This window comes from Bufo gargarizans, chromosome 1 (assembly GCF_014858855.1).
Source record: "Bufo gargarizans isolate SCDJY-AF-19 chromosome 1, ASM1485885v1, whole genome shotgun sequence".
Taxonomy (NCBI): domain Eukaryota; kingdom Metazoa; phylum Chordata; class Amphibia; order Anura; family Bufonidae; genus Bufo; species Bufo gargarizans.
In genome coordinates, this window is record NC_058080.1 from 192,773,818 (window position 1) to 192,792,989 (window position 19,172).

Consider the following 19,172-nt stretch of genomic DNA (forward strand, 5'->3'; position numbering starts at 1 on the left):
GGAAAAGATGGTAACGCCACTCTGGGGTGTTACATACAGTATACAATGCCTGAGTACATCTATATAAAGACTGCCCATCATGCAAATCAACACACCTGCCACTAGGTATACTGAATGCTCAGTAGGTGTCCCGAGTAGATCCAAATGTTACTACAGTAAAGCCGTTCATGATAAACTTAACATTAACCGACGTGTAGTCTTCTGCAATGTAGCTATTCGGCATCTGAACCTAAGGGTGAAGTTACGCCTATACACAGCCCAATAGTGGATATTTTTCCAAGAGTCTTCCAAAGATGTGGTATGCTAAACACTACACTCCAATCCGACGAGTTTCGGAGAAATAGTGTTCTCCTTCTTCATAAATTCCGATTTGCGTTCCTCCTGGTGTGTAAGAATACTGCTCCATCACTAGGGGTTACAGACTCCATCTATTTCCACGCATTTTTGTTAGGATCATAGCTAATCTTCACCAGCCTGGTGTATATTTTTCTACATTGTACTGTATGATTGTTTTCTGGGTATGTGGTGTATGGGTATCACATTGTATCTATCTGCAGCTCTGACTGGACTAGTGAGGAGTTGGATAGGAGTCTGGCTAATACCTCGCTGCTCCAGGTGGTGGTGCCTTGGGTTTGTTGGTCCACTGGCTCTGTTTTGGGGGCTGAGTATATATTTTAATGCATATAGAAAGTGTCTCCACAGTAGTTTGTGTAAGATTCTTGTTACTGTCAATTTTCACATCACTTTCCAATAAATCATCTTGCCACAGAAATTTGAAATATAACAAAATGAGCGTACTTAGCCAAGCATACATCTCTGTTCATTTCATGGTTCATCTTTCCTGCTTCAGCTCAGTCACTCAAAACATTAGATATTACTAGGCTATTTTGAGAGCATACATTTCAGATATTATTATTTTTTACTTTTGTCATTCATTTCTGGTAGCTTTTATTTTGTAATAGTCTGCAGGCATTAAAGGTAAACTACCATTTTTTTTGCAAATATTAACAGTCTATAGGTGAATTTTTTTATTCTTTTTTTTTTATACAAACGTTGGATGGATGGTTTTCTGGATATTATTTTTAAGTCACTTGATTCTTCTTTCTGTCCTGGTTCTTTAACTTACTCCTATGTTTGGATTTTCAGCATTGACTCTCAATCAGACCATTCGCTCTGACCAGAGAGGGAAGGGGATGATCACACATTACACTGACAAGTGCAATCCTCTTCTGTTGGCATCTTTTTCTAGGCCTATCCAGAGAACAATAGAGCTGTCATACTGTCATCCCAATTCTTCATCTTCTATTATACTAGCAGACACCTTCTCCACACAGCAGAAGTAAACTGACAATAGATGTAATCAGCATTATTTTGATACCAGCCACCAGGATGGACACTTTAAGGTGATTTGTTTGTATTACTGTAATGTGTTTTTTGGGTTACCTTAACGTGTTTAAAGGGGTATTTCCATCTCAGACAATGGGGACATATCGCTAGGGTATGCCTGTCTGATAGGCGAGGGTCCCACCGCTACAACGACGACGAAGCGGGTAGAGCTGTGGCTGGAGGACCCTGGATTTCCCAGGGTCCGTCTACTACCAAACACTGCTCCCCGCTGCTCCAATAGAAGTGAATGGCAGCGCACCACACACGCTTTCCCCCGCTCCCATTAATTTCTATGGGGCAGATGGAAATAGCCGAGCCAGCGCTCGGCTATATAATCGGCAGCCCCATAGAAATTAATGGAGGGCGGCTGCTCATACGTAGTGCACCCTCTGTTGATTTCCCCGCTCCGTTCTCATTGTAGGTGCGGGTCCTAGCGGTGGGACCCTCGCCTATCAGACAATGGGGGCATATCCTAGCGATATGCCCCCATTGTATGAGATAGGAAAAACCCTTTAAGCCTGTCAAAATAATGGTGGCTACATCTGTGTCTACACAGGAGCTTTGTCTCTCTGTGCTGACTGCTACAGAAGGACAAGATTTTGTATCTAATTTTAAATAGTGTAGTACTGCCAACATGAAAACCAGCAAAAAATGTTTTTTATGAATATTCAGTTAAACCAATGACACTTTCTGTCTACGCTATCTCATACCAAATGCAATATGACATCACTCCAAGACAAGGGTGATCTAGACACCACTTGAAGGACCAGGATGACAGTAGGATGATCCTTCATGTTCTTTCCTGGCTTCTTGGCAAATACACAAAAAGAAAGAAAGACTTATAATGACATTAACAGATGCAAGTGCCTGGCAGAGACTAAGGGGCACATTTATTAGGACTGGCGTTTTAGACGCTGGTCTTAATAAGCCCTATACCTGGCAGTAGATCCACTTTGGCGGATACACCGCCACTTCTAAATGTAAGACATCTTTCTAGCTGTCTTATATTTAGACCATTTCCTACACGTAAAACTGGCATAGAAAATTGTAAATGATCCCCTTCCCTGCCACGCCCTCTTTTTTAGACCTGGCGTTAGCGGTGAGAAGTTACAGATCTGCGCCAGAAATACGACTAATTTAGGCATATTTCTGTTTAATAAATGACCCCCTAAATACTCAGAGTTGCTTAGCGAACGTTCTTTGCTTACCTGCAGGAGTCTAATGCCTGCCTGAACTCAACTGGTATTCATTTAGGTCTCATACACACGACTGTATCCGTTTTGCGGTCCTCAAATTGTGGATCCACAAAAAACAGATGCAGTCAGTGTTGTATCTGCATTTTTTGTGGACCCATTGATTTCAATAGGTCTGCCTGTGCACATTTTAAGGACAGGTATAGGACATGTTCTATATTTTTGCGGAACGGACATACGGATGATGGGTGTGTTTTCTGCATCCTTATGTCTGTTCCACAGAATGACTGACTATGTCCGCAAAATGCAAACCATTTTTTTCAGATAACATGCGGACAGCACACAGACCACATCCGTTTTTGAGGATTTGTGATTTGTGGACCTCAAAAGAGATACGGTTTTGCACAGGGAGCCTAAGGCTGAATTCACACTTCAGTTATTCGGTCCGTTATTTCCCTCTATAATGGAAACATTTGCACCTATTCTGTGTTTCTGATTTGATCCTGGTATAGCCACAATAAGGCTACATTCACACGACCGTATGTGTTTTGCGGTCCGCAAAAATTGCGGATACGCAAAAAAAAGATAACGTTCCATATGGCATCCGTTTTAGTATTTTTTGCAGATCCATTGTAACAATGCCTATCCAGATCCATTGTAACAATGCCTATCCTTGTCCACAAAACGGACGAGAATAGGACATGTTCTATTTTTTTGCGGGTCTATGGAACGGACATACGGATGAGGATAGTACATGGTGTGCTGTCTGAATTTTTTGCGGACCCATTGAAATGAATGGTTCTGTATTCCGTAAAAAAAAACGGAACGGACATGGAAACAAAATACGTTCATGTGAATGTAGCCTAACTGATGGAAATAACTGATCAAATAACTGAAGCGTGAACTTGGCCTTGTTTTTTTTAAACAGTGCTATTTCTATATATTGATTTGTAGCTGAAAAGACTTTACTTTTCTCTTAATTAAATGATAAGAGTGTCTCTTCTTTGTTTCTTTTTAATCTTTTTTGGGGGGAGGCGGAACAGGTTGCAATTTTTTTTATTATGTCAAGGTGTGTGTATAGGATGTGCAGGTAGAAGACTATTGTGCAGGTTATTCGGTGAGATAGGAGAAAGTTTTGGGGAGGGGAAGCAAGAGTGGATTGGGAACTTAAAGTGGCCCTGGAAAAAAAAAACTAAAAGTGGCCCCAAGTTGTCGAGTCTGAACTGACAGAAGGTGGGGCAACGCAAGTAGGCAGGGCCAATACAAGCCAGGCAGGACAATGGATGTAGGCGGGGCCAGCAATACTACAGTACGGGCACACAATACCGCACCAGCAAAACTAAATACCACAGTGCAGCATAAAATACTGTCCTATGACCATCAGGATGGTGATACATTTGAATTCAGGAGAGACCTACGGCTGCTTGCCAAGTGCATAGGTACCTGGTACTCCTAGCATTAATTAATGACGTGAGCATCAGATCGTTATGTAGCTGGCCAGAGTATTTTTCTTTCTTTTACCTTTATTTATATTTTTTATCCCTTTCTCCAGCTCCATTGTCTGTGGCGCTGGTTCAGTTCTCCTCCCACTGTTTGTTTACACAGCAGCAGTGACGTGCCTGGACAGGGCTAATGTCTGTTGCAGCCAGTCACTGCCTTCACTGGTCTACCAGGAGGGCTTTTACACGAATGATACGGACTGCGTCAGGATCTGTTCAGGAAAAAACTGATGGTTTTGAACGCAAGTTGAATCTGTTTTGTCTGCTATTGCGCTCAGTGTCTTTTTTTTCTGTCTGGATTGTATTGGGATTGCATGCATTCTTCAAGTGTGTGAAGAAAACCTGAAGAATAACAATCTACATCCCCTAGCAATGATCAGTGAAAGACGCCTTGAATACGGTCATATATAAAACAGGTCAGTGATAAAACAGGTCTTATAGCCAAGCCAATACCTCATCTGCAGATGGCTATTTTGGGGTGAGCAGAGAGAACTGACTTATCTGAGTAAGAGACTTTTGCGGTGGAACCGGGGGTGATATTTCTCCTTGTGGAGGGTGCCTAGTAGACATAGGCCTTGTAGGCCATGCAATGTTCTTCTGGGAAAAGGTATGCAAATAAACTCACTGGTACCATTGCCCCTCACTGGAAAGAAAAATCTGTCTCGCTTCAGATGAAGTATAATAGCTTTTATTCCAGCAAAGTAAAATCCGTAAACAGGTGTACATGAAACAATCTACGCGTTTCAGACCTCTAAGGTATGTGGGTCCTTCCTCATGACAAACATGCATATGAAATGGGAGCACCTCCTTATGTATCCCAAACTGACCCCTGGTTAATGAGTATCTTCTGGATTGGTTATCAGTATCTGATCGTGGGGGTCCAACACCAAGGACCTCTGCTGATCAGCTGTTTGAGGAGGCACCAGAGATCCTGTAAGTGCTGTGGCCTTCTTGCAGCTTACCAAGCACAGCGCAATATATTGAAAACACTTTTACTCTAATTTCACCTTTAACGTATCTGCTAATCCTAAAGGTTCACATACTTTTGCCACCCACTTTTGCCATTTTGGATAATTTTCCTCCATAAATCAACTAGTCTAATATTTTTGACTTCTTTGTTTGATTTGGTTATCTTTCTATACTTTTAAAACTTGTGTAAAAATCTTTTGCAGTTTTAGGTCAAATTTATGCAGAAATATTAAGAATTCTGAAGGGTTCACAAACTTCCAAGCACCACTGTAATTGGTCCAAGGACATGGTGTAATTAGTAGGGATAAATTGCAGATCTATGAACTTCCCTATAGATTCCTGCCCAATAATGTTCACAGATTAAATGGGTTTTCCTTGACTTAGATATTGATGACTTATCCTCAGAATAGGTCAGCAATATGAGATTGGTGAGGGTCTGACAACCTCGCTGATCAGCTGTTTATGGCAGCCATTGGTGCATTCAATGATACAGTGGATGGAAGACTCTGTACACTGTTTAGGTTTCTCCATTAGTGGCTGGCCTAAACAGCTGCTGTGTCGGAACTCCACTAATCTGATATTGCTGACCTATCCTGTGGAGAGGTCATCAATATCTAAGTTCAAGAAAAAACCTTTAATTCAAGACTACACTGTGGAGGAGAGATTCATCATACCCCTGAACTAGAATTGTGGTGGAAAAAAGTGCACACCATGCACACCACCACTTGCTTTTACCCACAACATTCTCTAAAAATTAAAGGGAACCTGTCACCGGGATTTTGTGTATAGAGCTGAGGACATGGTTGCTAGATGACCGCTAGCACATCCGCAATACCCAGTCCCCATAGCTCTGTGTGCTTTTATTGTGTAAAAAAAAACGATTTGATACATATGCAAATTAACCTGAGATGAGTCCTGTATGTGAGATGAGTCAGGGACAGGACTCATCTCAGGGTAATTTGCATATGTATCAAATCGGTTTTTTTTACACAATAAAAGCACACAGAGCTATGGGGACTGGGTATCGCGGATGTGCTAGCGGCCATCTAGCAACCCATGTACTTAGCTCTAAGGAAAAAAAATATTACAGTGTCTCAAAAGAAAACCAAATTCTTAAAAAACATTTTTTCTGTGTAAAAATCATAAAAGACACAAACATGGTGTAAACTACTTACTGGTTATTTTTTATTTCAGTTTCTATGTTTGTATTCATATTTATGATTATTATTATTTGTGCATGACTGCAAACATATTGTGCTTCATTTTATTCACAGTAGTACTTTCTGCATACCACTGGTAGCACAACCGCTTTGCTGATAAGACACAGTCACCCTCAGTATGAAATGGTAAACATTTATAGTACCAGAATCTCCCCATCTAAAACGACTTAACCCACTAGCATCTATAAAAAAGAAGAAGCCAATTCTTTTCCTAGGAATTGCAGGCTGGCAGCAGATGGTGGTGATGCGAGGAACATGCACTAATGGATTAAGGAAATAATAATGGTTTTATTTACATTGAGAATCATGCTGAAAAGACAAACTTAAATACAGTATAATTAAAAACAAATGCAGTGGCAATTATTACTCAGGCCTTAATCCATCAGCCGAGACACACAGCTGTGCAGATTACAAAATACATTATTTTTGTTTGTACGTGTACGCTGAAGTTAAATGAGCCATTAACGAATATAGGCGCACCATGTGTGTTTGGTAAAACCGCAATAATTATTATAACAAATTGATCACATTCAGATAGCATTCCCTTATTAATCACATCGCGGCATTACTCTGTATCCTCATTAAACAGCCCCATACTTACAAGCAGCTATTTCTATTTCATCTTCAGATCAGTGAACAAGAGTGAGAGCAACCCCACTGAGCAGCGAATATTGGAATTCGAAAAATGAACAAGTAAGCAGAATTAAATTATGGTCTAAGAATAAGAATATCTCACACTTTATACAGATACGTAGGTAGACATTCATTAATACCAATAGATTCACAGCCTGATGAACGTTTAAAAGAAAAAAACTAAAACTTTATTAAAGTCTGTTTAAAAGGAGGGCAAAAAGCCTATATGTCACAGTCTGGGACCATCAGGCAACCAGACCCAAAAATTGTGCAGAGAAGGAGTATAAATAAATCCTCTGTACAATTATAGATCTGGACTAGAGACCTGACTTGCTAGCAAGTAGTTGCTAATCAATTGCAAGCCGGGTGTTAGGACACAGTTCACACTATGAATGGACACTACTATGTTTGTTGCAAGTGACCCTATAGGATATATTGCTCAAGTGTGGTAAATCCAGCTAATTCCTGGCCGTGTGAGGCTATGTTTAGCTGATCGCACTGACTATACTGAGTGCTGCACCCTTGGTCTGCGATTGAGATCAGTGTATCCAGTACATATACGCTAGACCACTATGTCTGGAGCGACTATTTATTAGCCTCACTACTCCAGATGATTTACAGCGTGCTGCGTTAATAAAGTCTCTGTGGACATATATACGCTGTCATGTAGTACAGTGTTCAGACCAGCCTCTCAGATAGCCTGCGGCCAGTATATAAAGCTATATCCATTCGCTTGCAGTCAGTATGTTTTGGCTGTATCCAGTCACTTGCAGCCAGTATATTTTGGCTCCATCCACACATTTGCGGCCAGTATATTTTGGCTGCATGCACACACTCAGGCTATCAGGTTAATACCGCATCTCATGCAACCCTGCCTAAAGAGCCGTGTCCTAATGGTTAACAGCAGCTCTACGCGTTTCCACGTGACATATGTTCGTCACGTATCTTCAGGAGCTTATTAGATAAATGCCTATGTCAGGACAAAGTGCCGCACTGTAGCGTGCTATGGCTCCGGCGCTGTGATGGGATCTGCTGTCATCAGAATATTTTACAAGGTACAGTACATAATAGTCATTGACGGCTAAGACTCCTCTCTGGGCGTCCTTCCCAGAGCTCACTATTCATGGTGAGCAAAACTAAAATTTCTCCTTGCCCCTTGCCAGTAAATCTATCCATTGCAATTCACATTAATCAACCACAGACAAAATAAGAACAGTGCATATGGGTATGTATCTTATTGGCTTATCTACAGCATTAAAGAGCATCTGTCAGCAGATATTGTACCCATGAAACTGGCTGACCTGTTACATGTGCGCTTGGCAGCTAAAGCCAACTGTGTTGGTCCCATGTTTATATGTGCCGACATTACTGAGAAAAATTATGTTTGCATATATGCAAATGTTTGGTAGGAGCTCAGACTGGCATAAGATATTCCTCATGTATAAGATAGGTCAGTACTTTCTGCTTGATGAGATCACATGGGTCATGTGATCCTGGGTGTCTCACATGACCACAGGGCGGCCCTATTTAAACAAACTGCTTCCACAGTTGCCTGTGAATAAGGTCATCTGGCATTCTGAATTGCTGTGTATTGCTGTAGAATTCTTGCCTGGTATTCTGACTCTGTATCTGCCTGACGAATTGGACCCTGTAGTGACTTCTTGGTATTGACCCGGATTTAGCATCATATTGCTTTTCTTTCTGAATTTGTCTCTGATTGTCTCTCCTGGTTTGACTTGGTCCGTCTGTTTACTCTGCTGTAGCTGTGAATTTTCCCTGGTGCCTATCTGTCACTTTGTTATTTTATCCTTGCTTTGTTCCTGCTTGGACGCCTGCACTTAGTTAATAGGGATTGCCATTCAGATGCAGATCCTCGTTTAGAACTGATCATGCAAGTAGGGACAGTTGTGCGAGTGGAGTTCAGGGCTCACTGTTCTCTACCATGACACTATGTTTTACATGTGTTTCCTATTTTCCTTCCCTGACCCTATTTCCATAAGCGTCATAGTTTCCTGATCTCCTGCCCATAAAAGAGCTTGCACCACATATTTAATTTCCAGGACCTAAAAATGCCTAATGATATTGGCGAGCTGGTCTGCCTCAGACAAAGTTTATTTTTGGCATCTCAGCTGGTTTATCTTGGTTATTGGCTAACTTCTCACCTAAAAACCCTGTAGGTGTAGTGGCTTTGGCTCTAATTGGGTATTTCCAAATATATTGCTATATTCAGATGTAAAAATATAAGTTCTCCATTCTCACTAGAGATAAGCAAATTGAAGTTTATGAAGTGGAATTCGATCCAAATTTCAGGAAAAATGTGAGTCGTCCTGTAGTCGAATTTCCTCACGCTTCATGGTAACGAATCATATTTTTTCTAAAATGGCTGCTGCACATGTTAGAAAGAGGAAGTAAGAAGCCCGGGAATGAAGGAGCACTCATAATTACAAAAAAACAAAATGGCTGCACACCATTGTATATGCAAACAATAGAGCTAAGGAATGGGGGTCATCCTAGATAAAAGTGGTACAATACTGACTATAAATGAGTAATGGAATCTCTTAGCGCACATACGTGTCGGGCCCACCTACCAAGCGTCAAGGTGGCTTCCGCAGATGGGTCCCTATCACTAAAGATACTGCCTCACTTTGGACTTACTAAAGTCTCCAATATTCAGGGCTGTGTAGGAACCAGCTACAAAAGTACTCTGCTCAGAAGTCCCAGGTAGATGTGCATGTCCAGTCTAAAAGGGGTGCCACCCCCAATATATTGCAAGAAAATTTAGACTAAAACCTTCAGAATCACAGGTGCATATCCATGAAGCAAACATAATTACAAAAAAACAAAATGCCATGCAGATAGCCAATCATCAGATAGCCAGCCTCTGTGATGCCGCAGCCCTATAAGAAGTCTCTTTCTGCCCAGTCTCCACCATTTTACATTGAATGTAGTGCAGGGAGAGACATTACAGGCACTAGATACAGTTCAGGGACAGATTATTCATAGTGTAGGGATATAATAGGGAGGCATTATCCACACTATAGTGAAGAGAGCAGGGGCTAATAGAAGAGTGTAAAGCCTGGCTATTAGGGGCTATTCTATTATACCCTGCTGCACTAATTGGGTATACAAAGTGATCTAATATTACAGATTTTAGGTTTGTATTCTTTGATAAAACAGTAATTCCAATAATCCTTGATTCTGTAATTGGGGTGAAACTGCGGTCGGATACTACAAAATTTGGGGGATTCATGTTCTTTTATATATGATTCAATCCGTTAATCCTTGATTGTCTATTTGGGGTGAAATTGCAGCTGGATACAACAGATTTTAGGGTACTCATGTTTTATTATACATGAGTATATCCGTTATTCCATAATTGAGGAATTGGTGTGAAATTGCTGCAAAATACTACAAGTTTTGGGGTACTCACGTTCTCATATATAAGTAATCCATTCATCCTTGTTTCGGGGGTGAAATTGCGGCTTGACACTACTGCTATTTTACTCTTAAAGTTACTGTTACAGTACAGTTTGTCAGACAGACAGGTGACAGGCCCTTTTAAGGGAATGGGCAGTGGCCAAAATGTTTCTGGAGCTGGCAGAAGTAGCAGCAGAAAAAGAAGGGAGGAGGGGAGGTGGTAGCAGCAGTCGCAGCGACAGGCCATAGCTGCCAGTGTAATCCAGCGGTCGTGTTTTGACCAGCAATCCAGATGTCCTTGAATGGTTGACTCGGTCTTCTACTTCACCTCAAGTGACATCCGACACCCCCAGCCAAGAGTTGTTGGGTTTCTCTGACACCATGGTTAGTTGGTTAGTTTGCATGGCCCGGGAGCAGGTCCTGTGCCCCCAACTGTTCTGAACCTGCTCCTTTCATTTTCTGTTCCTTCTGCTCAGGAAGTATTGTATGTCGTCGGCTCGGCTTTTCAGTGTGGACGAGTTTCTAGAGGACAGTCAGCAACTACTGCCCAGCCAAGATGTAGCGGAGAGACCCGCTGCTTCCTCTGGTAGGCAGGCAAGTAGCAAAGATGAGAGTCATGTGGGAGCTGGTGTTCTGAGCGGTCAGGCACATGGCCCTGAGACTGATGATGGTGACATCAGTGACGTGCAGACAGTAGCAGATGAAAATGTAGCTGATTACATGTGGGAGCCAGGTGAAGAGGGGGCTTCATCATCATCAGGAGAAGGTGGCAGCTTGCGGATGAGGCAGCGGCTGAGCCAGCAGGGTAGTAGCGTGGCCTCGAGTCGGCAGGGTGGCAGCACTGTGAGGTCTGGAGCCAAAAGTGCCCGAGGTAGACCATCTGGTACGCAGGAGCCTACCTTTCCGGAAAGAACTAGCAGTGCACGGTTTCACGGAGGCAGTAGTAGCAAGCAGTCAGCATGGAGTGATGGGGGAAAATAGCGGTGTGGGAATTTTTCATCAAGCCGCTGGATGACGTCAGCGTGGCCATTTGTAGAATCTGTGGGCAAAAGATGAAGCATTGGCACCACGGCCCTGCGTCAACACATGCAGCATCACCATAAAGTGGCCTGGGAAAACCATGGTGCTAATGTAGTGGAACAGCATGACGCAGCAACCGCTGCATCACCAAGTGGCCCGCACTCCTTCTTCAGCAGTCAAGGCTCCACCACTTCAGCATAAGGGAGCTATGTTTCCTACCCATAATCTACTAGTCCTGATGCTCCTGCTTCTCCTACTCCTTGTCACTCATTTCATCAGCAATCGATCGCCGAGGTGATTGCAAAAAGATGTGCACTCATTCAACAGCACAGAAGCTGAACGTGCTCCTGGCCAAGTTGTTGGTACTACAGTCCCTCCCTTTCCATGTAGTGAACTCTGCACCTTTCAGAGAACTGATAGCTTGTGGGGCGAGCCAAGGTGGAGAGTCCCAAGCTGTCATTAATTATACAAAAAGGCTGTACCAGCCTTGCACATGTATGTTGAACAGAAGGTGGGCCAGTCCATTAGCCTGTCGTGTCTGCCAAAGTTCACGGCAGCACCGACGTGTGGAGCTGTAACAGCAGTCAAGAACAATATAGTGACAGGAGATGAGCAGGAGGAGCGGAGGAGCTAGAGGGTGATGAGGAAGACTAGGCAGATGACCCTGACACACTGTGGCAGTATGCAGTGGAGATAAAGGCAGGGTGTCCCCCGTATCCCTTGCGTAAATGGCCAGATGCATGCTGAGTTGCTTGTGACAGCCGTATTATCACCATTCGGCAGAGGGATAACTTCTGGCTCTCCAAAATGGGGGCCTTTTTTCTACCGGCTGAGAGGGAGGGTAAACTCAACTACTATCAAGACATCCTATGTACTTAGTTGGCCGCAGCCTATGTGCACCATCGCCCATCCTCATGAAGGTCTGACCAGGGGGGCCCTCTGCGCTCACATTCCACTGCCATGGCTGCTGTGAGGGGAGGGGGGGCAGGGGCTCCATCAGCAACTTAAATCTGGAGTCTCTAATGAACACTTTTCTTCACCCACCTACTGAAGAAACCACCCACCAGCAGCAGCAGCAAGACATGGAGCAGAACCTGAACCAGCAGCTGGTGGCATACTTGGACTGCACCCTGCCACCCCACATCCAAGATTCCCTGGACTACTGGGTAGACAAACTTGATTTCTGGCCGCAACTGGCCGAGTTTGCCCTGGACAAGCTTTGCTGCCTGGCCAGTAGTCTGGCATCAGAGTGGATGTTTAGTGCAGCTGGGGGGCATAGTTACCCCAAGGAGAACTCGCCTTTTCAACCAAAGTGTGGAGACACTGACCTTTGTGAAGATGAATCAGGCGTGGATCAGCTAGGATTTCCAGACACCCATGCCTAATGCATCAGACTAGATAATTCTGGGTGCCACACCCAAACTTTGTGAAAAGAGACCCATTTATTCTGGCCACCTGCTTCAGCCACTATTCTGATGCTGACACCCATCTGCTGTCATGTTCTCCTACTGCCACCCACCATCTTGTACGGTTACTGCCACTGCTGTTTCCCCCCATCCCTACTCTTTGACTAGGCCACTGTGCTGACTCCTCATGCGGTTGCCACTCTTACCACTCTGTGAATGGGTCACTGTGTTGACTCCTCATATCATTTGTAGGGTGTATTTATAGGAGATATACATACGTCACATTAACCGTTTTGCGGTGCATTTAAAATGTTCTACAGTTTCTTTTGGGGTGTATTAGTGTAAAAAAAAAAAGGACGTCTTATTTGCCATTCTGTTGTGCAGTTACATTGTAATACAGCTTTTTGGGGTGTTTTAGTGTATAAAAAGTACATCTTATTTGCCGTTCTGCGGTGCAGTTACATTGTACTACACATTTTTTAGGGGGTGTTTTAATAGTATAAAAAGTACATCTTATTTGTCATTCTGTGGTGCAGTTACATTGTTCTACAGCTTTTTTTGGGGTGTATTAATAGTATAAAAAGTACATCTTATTTGCGGTTCTGCGGTGCAGTTATATTGTTCTACAGCCTTTTTGGGGGTGTATTAATAGTATAAAAAGTACATCTTATTTGCTGTTCTGCGGTGCGGTTACATTGTACTACACACTTTTTGGGGGGTATTTTAATAGTATAAAAAGTACATCTTATTTGACGTTCTGCGGTGCAGTTACATTGTACTACACACTTTTTTGGGGGGTGTTTTAATAGTATAAAAAGTTTGTCATATTTGCTGTTCTGTGGTGCAGTTACAGTGTACTACGGCCTTTATTGGGTTGTATTAGTGTAAAAAAAAGTACATCTTATTTGCCGTTCTGCGGTGCAGTTACATTGTTCTACAGCTTTTTTGGGGGTGTAAAAAAAAGTACATTTTATTTGCCATTGTGCGGTGCAGTTACATTTTTCTACAGCTTCTTTTGGGGTGTATTAGTGTAAAAAAAAAAAAGGACGTCTTATTTGCCGTTCTGCAGTGCAGTTACATTGTACTAAAGCCCTTTTTTTGGGTGTATTAATAGGATAAAAAAGGACATCATATTTGCCGTTCTGCGGTCAAGTTACATTGTACTAGACACTTTTTTGGCAGTGTTTTAATAGTATAAAAAGTACGTCTTATTTGCCATTCTGCGGTGCAGTTACATTGTACTACAGCCTTTTTTGGAGTGTATAAGTGAAAAAAACAAGTACGTTTTATTGGTCAAGTTACATTGTTCTACAGCTTTTTTGGGGTGTATTAATTTCCTTTTAATTATTTTATCTAACAGTATGTCAGACAGACAAGTGACAGGCCCTTCAAAGGGAACGGGGAGTGGCCAAAATGTTTCTGGCGCAGGCACAAGTAGAAGCAGAATAAGGGGGCGTGGCAGCAGGAGTCGCAGCGAAAGGCCTGACCTCCCAGTGTCAGCTAGCGGTCGTGTCTTGACCAGCAACCGAGCGGTGCTTGAATGGTTGAGTCGGTCTTCTACTTCGTCGCAAGTGACATCACACACCCCCAGCCAATATTCGGTGGGTTCTTCAGACACAAGACTTCGTTGGAATAGCCCGGAAGCAGGCCCTGTACCCTCACCTGTCCTCAACCTGCCTTTGTCCTTTTCTATTCCCTCTGCTAGAAAAGTATTATATGCCGTAGGCTCGGCTCCACTTTTCAGTGAGGACGAGCTACCAGAGGACAGTCAGCAGCTACTGGCCAGCCAAAATCTGGAGGAGAGATCCGCCGCTTCATCCAGTAGACGGGAAAGTAGTGATGATGAGAGTGGCATGGGAGCTGATGTTGCAAGTGGTCAGGCTCCTGGCCCTTAGACCATTGAAGGGGACATCAGTGACATGCAGACAGCAGTGGATGATGATAAATCCGATCATACTTTGGAGCTGGGTGAAGAAGGGGCTTCATCATCAGGGGAAGAGGGTGGCAGCTTGCGCGTGAGGCAGGGGCTGAGCCAGCAAGTTGGTAATGTGGCTGGGAGTCAGCAGGGTGGCAGCAGTGGGAGGTCGGGAGCCAAATGTGCCTGGGGTAGACCGCCCGCTTCGCAGAAGACTACCTGCCTGGGAAGTAGCAGTGCAGGGGTTCACGGAGGCAGTGATAGCAGGCAGTCAGTACGGAGTGTTGGGGGGGAAATGCCATACTTGGCATACATGGCCATTTGCTGAATTTGTTCGCAATAGGTGAAGTGTGGCCGGGGTGCCAATGTGGGCACCACCACCCTGTGTCAACACATGCAGCACCACCATAAAGTGGCTTAGGAGAACCGTGGCTCCGATGTGGTGGTCCAGCCTGCTGCATCACCCAGTGGCACGCACCTAATTTCATGCAGTCATAGCTCCACCACCTCAGCCAAAGAGAGCTGTCTGTCCTTCCCATCATCTACTGGTCTTCATGCTCCTGCTCCTTATCAGTCATTCCATCAGCAATCGATCACCGAAGCGATTGCCAAGAGACAACAGTATGTGTGCACTCATCCAATGGCGCAGAAGCTGAACGTGCTCCTGGCCAAGTTGCTGGTGCTGCAGTCCCTCCCTTTCCAAGTGGTGGACTCTGCACCTTTCAGAGAACTGATGGCTTGTGCCGAACCAAGGTGGAGAGTCCCAAGCTGTCATTTCTTTGTGAAAAAGGCAGTACCAGCCCTGCACACATATTTAGAACAGAAGGTGGGACAGTCCTTGAGCCTGTCGGTGTCTGCCAAAGTGCACGGCAGCGCCGACATGTGGAGCTGTAACTATGGTCAAGGACAATATATGTCCTTTATGGCCCACTGGGGAAATGTGGCTCCTGCCCAGCCACACCAACAACTTGGGCAAGTGACGCCGCTTCCACCACCACGTTTTCATGCCATTGGTCCTGTGACAATGTCCACCTCTGCCTCCTCATCCTCCACCGTGTCCTCTGCCTCCACTGACGGGACAATTCACAGTGCCCCACCAGCATACCACATGTGCAGGGCACGACAGTGTCACATTGTTCTGCACCTAGTTTGCCTGGGTGAATGGAGTCACACAGGGGAGGAAATGCTCCACGTCCTTCCGCTCATCTGCAAGACATCCATAAAATGGCCAGAAAACTTTGCATGCACTTCAGCCACTCGTACACCGAAAAGCACACCCTCCTTGAGCTGCAGCGGCAGAATGCCATCCCCCAATAAAGGCTGATATGCGACCTTTCCACCCGTTGGAATTTCACCCTCTATATGTTGGACCGAATATAGGAACAGAGAAAGGCCATAAACAATTTCTTGATGATACAGGCGGACAGAGGTACTCCCCTGTGTAACTTCAATGTTAGCCAGTGGCAGCTCATGCGTGACAACTGACGTTTTCTCGAGCCCTTTGAGGAGGACACTTTATTTGGTAGTCGGCAGAACAACGTAATTCCACTGATTCATGTCCTGGAACAGGTGCTGCTAAATCTGGCTGGCCAGGGGACAGGAGATGTGGCAACTACATCTCACGGCCACATGAGCCCTGTGGGGCCTGAACTATAGGAGGAGGAGGACATTTGAGCATAAGCAATGCATAGAGAAATGGGTGGTTTTTCTACACAGGCGACAGGAGAGGAGGAGCAGGAGCAGCCGGAGGAGCTACAGGGCGATGAGCAACACGAGGCAGATTACCCAGACACACCATGGTAGTATGCAGTGGAGATGGAGGCAGGGAGTCCCTCCGAGTCGCTTGCGCAAATGGCCAGATGCATGCTCAGTTGCTTGCATAGTGACCGCCGAATTGTCACCATTTGGCAGAGGGATCAATACTGGCTCTCCAACATGTTAGACCCTCACTACCGGTCCAAAATGGTGGCCTTTTTTACACCCGCCGAGAGGGAGGACAAACTGAACTACTAGACATCCTATGTAGTCAGTTGGCCCCTGCCTTTGTGCACCATCGCCCATCCTCACACAGGTCTGACCGGGAGGGCCCTCTCCATCAGCACCAACTTAAGTCTAGAGTCGCTGATGAGCAGTTTTCTTCACCCTCCTACTGAAGAAACTACTCACCAGCAGCAGCAGCTAGACACAGAGCAAAACTTGAACCAGCCAGTTGTGGCATACTTGGAATGAACCCTGACACCCAACATTGAAGATCCCCTGGACTACTGGGCAGCCAAACTCGATTTGTGGCCGCAACTGGCCGGGTTTGCCCTGACAAGCTTTCCTGCCTGGCCAGCAGTGTGGCATCAGAGTGGGTGCTTAGTGTGGTGGGGGCCATAGTTACCCCAAGGAGAACTGGTGTGGATCAGCCAGGATTTCCACACACCAGTGCCTGATGCATCCGACTAGATCATCCATGGTGCCACACCTAAATTTAAAAGAGACCTGTTTCTTCTGGCTACCTGCTTCAGCTACTATTCACACTCTGTGGTCTCCTCATGCTGCTGCCACCTCCCCACTCTGTCTCTCGGCCACTCTGTGGTCTCCTCATGCTGCTGCCACCTCACCACCATGTCACTGGGCCACTCTGTGGTCTCCTCATGCTGGTGCCACCTAACCACTCTGTCTTTGGGCCACTCTGTGGACTTCTCATTCTGTTCCCACCCTCCACACTCCATGACTGAGCCAATATTTTGCCTTTTTGGCCGGGTTGATATCATCATTTATTTTACCTTTCTTCTGATCTGTCAGAAGTAAGGAAAAATGAAACGCACAATGGATCCTGTCTATGTAGCAGCTATAAGGCCTGCATGACATGGTCCCTATTTGAGAATTGGCTTATGATTTGGTAGCCAAAAGCAGGAGTGGGTACAAAACACAGAAGACATGTCATCTCTGTTTTGGATCCAGTCCTGTTTTTTTTTGCTTTAGCAATACTGATAGATTACTGACCAAATGCTGACCAAGTCAAGGCGGATGCTCAACAGACAGGATCACATTTTTTAGGGTTTTTATTCTGACAGATCAGAGGAAAGGCAAAATAATCAGTGAAGTCAACACCCTCTCCACTCTGTCAGGGGGATTCTACTTGTATAAGCGTTTAATACAGGCATCCTCAAACTGCGGCCCTCCAGCTGTTGTAAAACTACAACTCCCACAATGCCCTGCTGTAGGATGATACCTGTAGGCTGTTCGGGCATGCTGGGAGTTGTAGTTTTTCAACAGCTGTAGGGCCGCAGTTTGAGGATGCCTGGTTTAATAGAACAGGTTCTGTAGACATCTAGGTGGAATCAGCTGACGACGGTGTAAAAGGAGTGCTCTCTTTCACGCTTTAGTAGGATCTTGAGCCTCTGCACGGTTCTTTATACCTGCCGCTAACATTGACCTGTAAGGCTGAGTTCACACTTGAGTTATTTGGTCAGTTTTGGCCCCATAACTGCCCAAATAAGTGAAGTGTGGAGTGATTCTAAGCACGACGCCTGTCATCTGAGTGTCATACTCCCTATGCGTGTTACTTCAAGGCACAGTGTTCTACACCACTATACAGGCTCTTTGCAGCCAGGAAATAGCTGTTTTTAAGGCAATTCACCACAAATATATATATATATATATATATATATATATATACACACACAGGTGAAACTCAAAAAAATTAGAATATCATGCAAACTTAATTTATTTCAGTAATGCAACTTAAAAGGTGAAACTAACATATAAGAGAGACTCATTACATGCAAAGCGAGATATTTCAAGCCTTTATTTGGTATAATTTGGACGATTATGGCTTATGAAACCCAAAAGTCTCAATTTTGAGGTACCCTTTGCTCAGGGGGTATGGATTAATTAGCTGACTAGAGTGTGACACTTTGAGCCTAGAATATTAAACCTTTTCACAAAACTCTAATTTTAAGCGGCAATAATGCAATTCCTTTTAATTAGCATTACTGAAATAAATGGACTTTTGCACGATATTAGAATTTTTTGAGTTTCACTTGTATGTATGTATATATACAGTGGGATGCGAAAGTTTGGGCAACCTTGTTAATAGTCATGATTTTCCTGTATAAATCGTTGGTTGTTACGATAAAAAATGTCAGTTAAATATATCCTATAGGAGACACACACAGTGATATTTGAGAAGTGAAATGAAGTTTATTGGATTTACAGAAAGTGTGCTATAACTGTTTAAACAAAATTAGGCAGGTGCATAAATTTGGACATTAAAAAAAAATTCAATCAATATTTTGTAGATCCTCCTTCTGCAGAAATTACAGCCTCTAAACGCTTCCTGTAGGTTCCAATGAGAGTCTGGATTCTGGTTGAAGGTATTTTGGACCATTCCTCTTTACAAAACATCTTTCGTTCATTCAGGTTTGATGGCTTCCGAGCATGGACAGCTCTCTTTAAGTCACACCACAGATTTTCAATTATATTCAGGTCTGGGGACCGAGATGGCCATTGTAGGAACGTTGTAC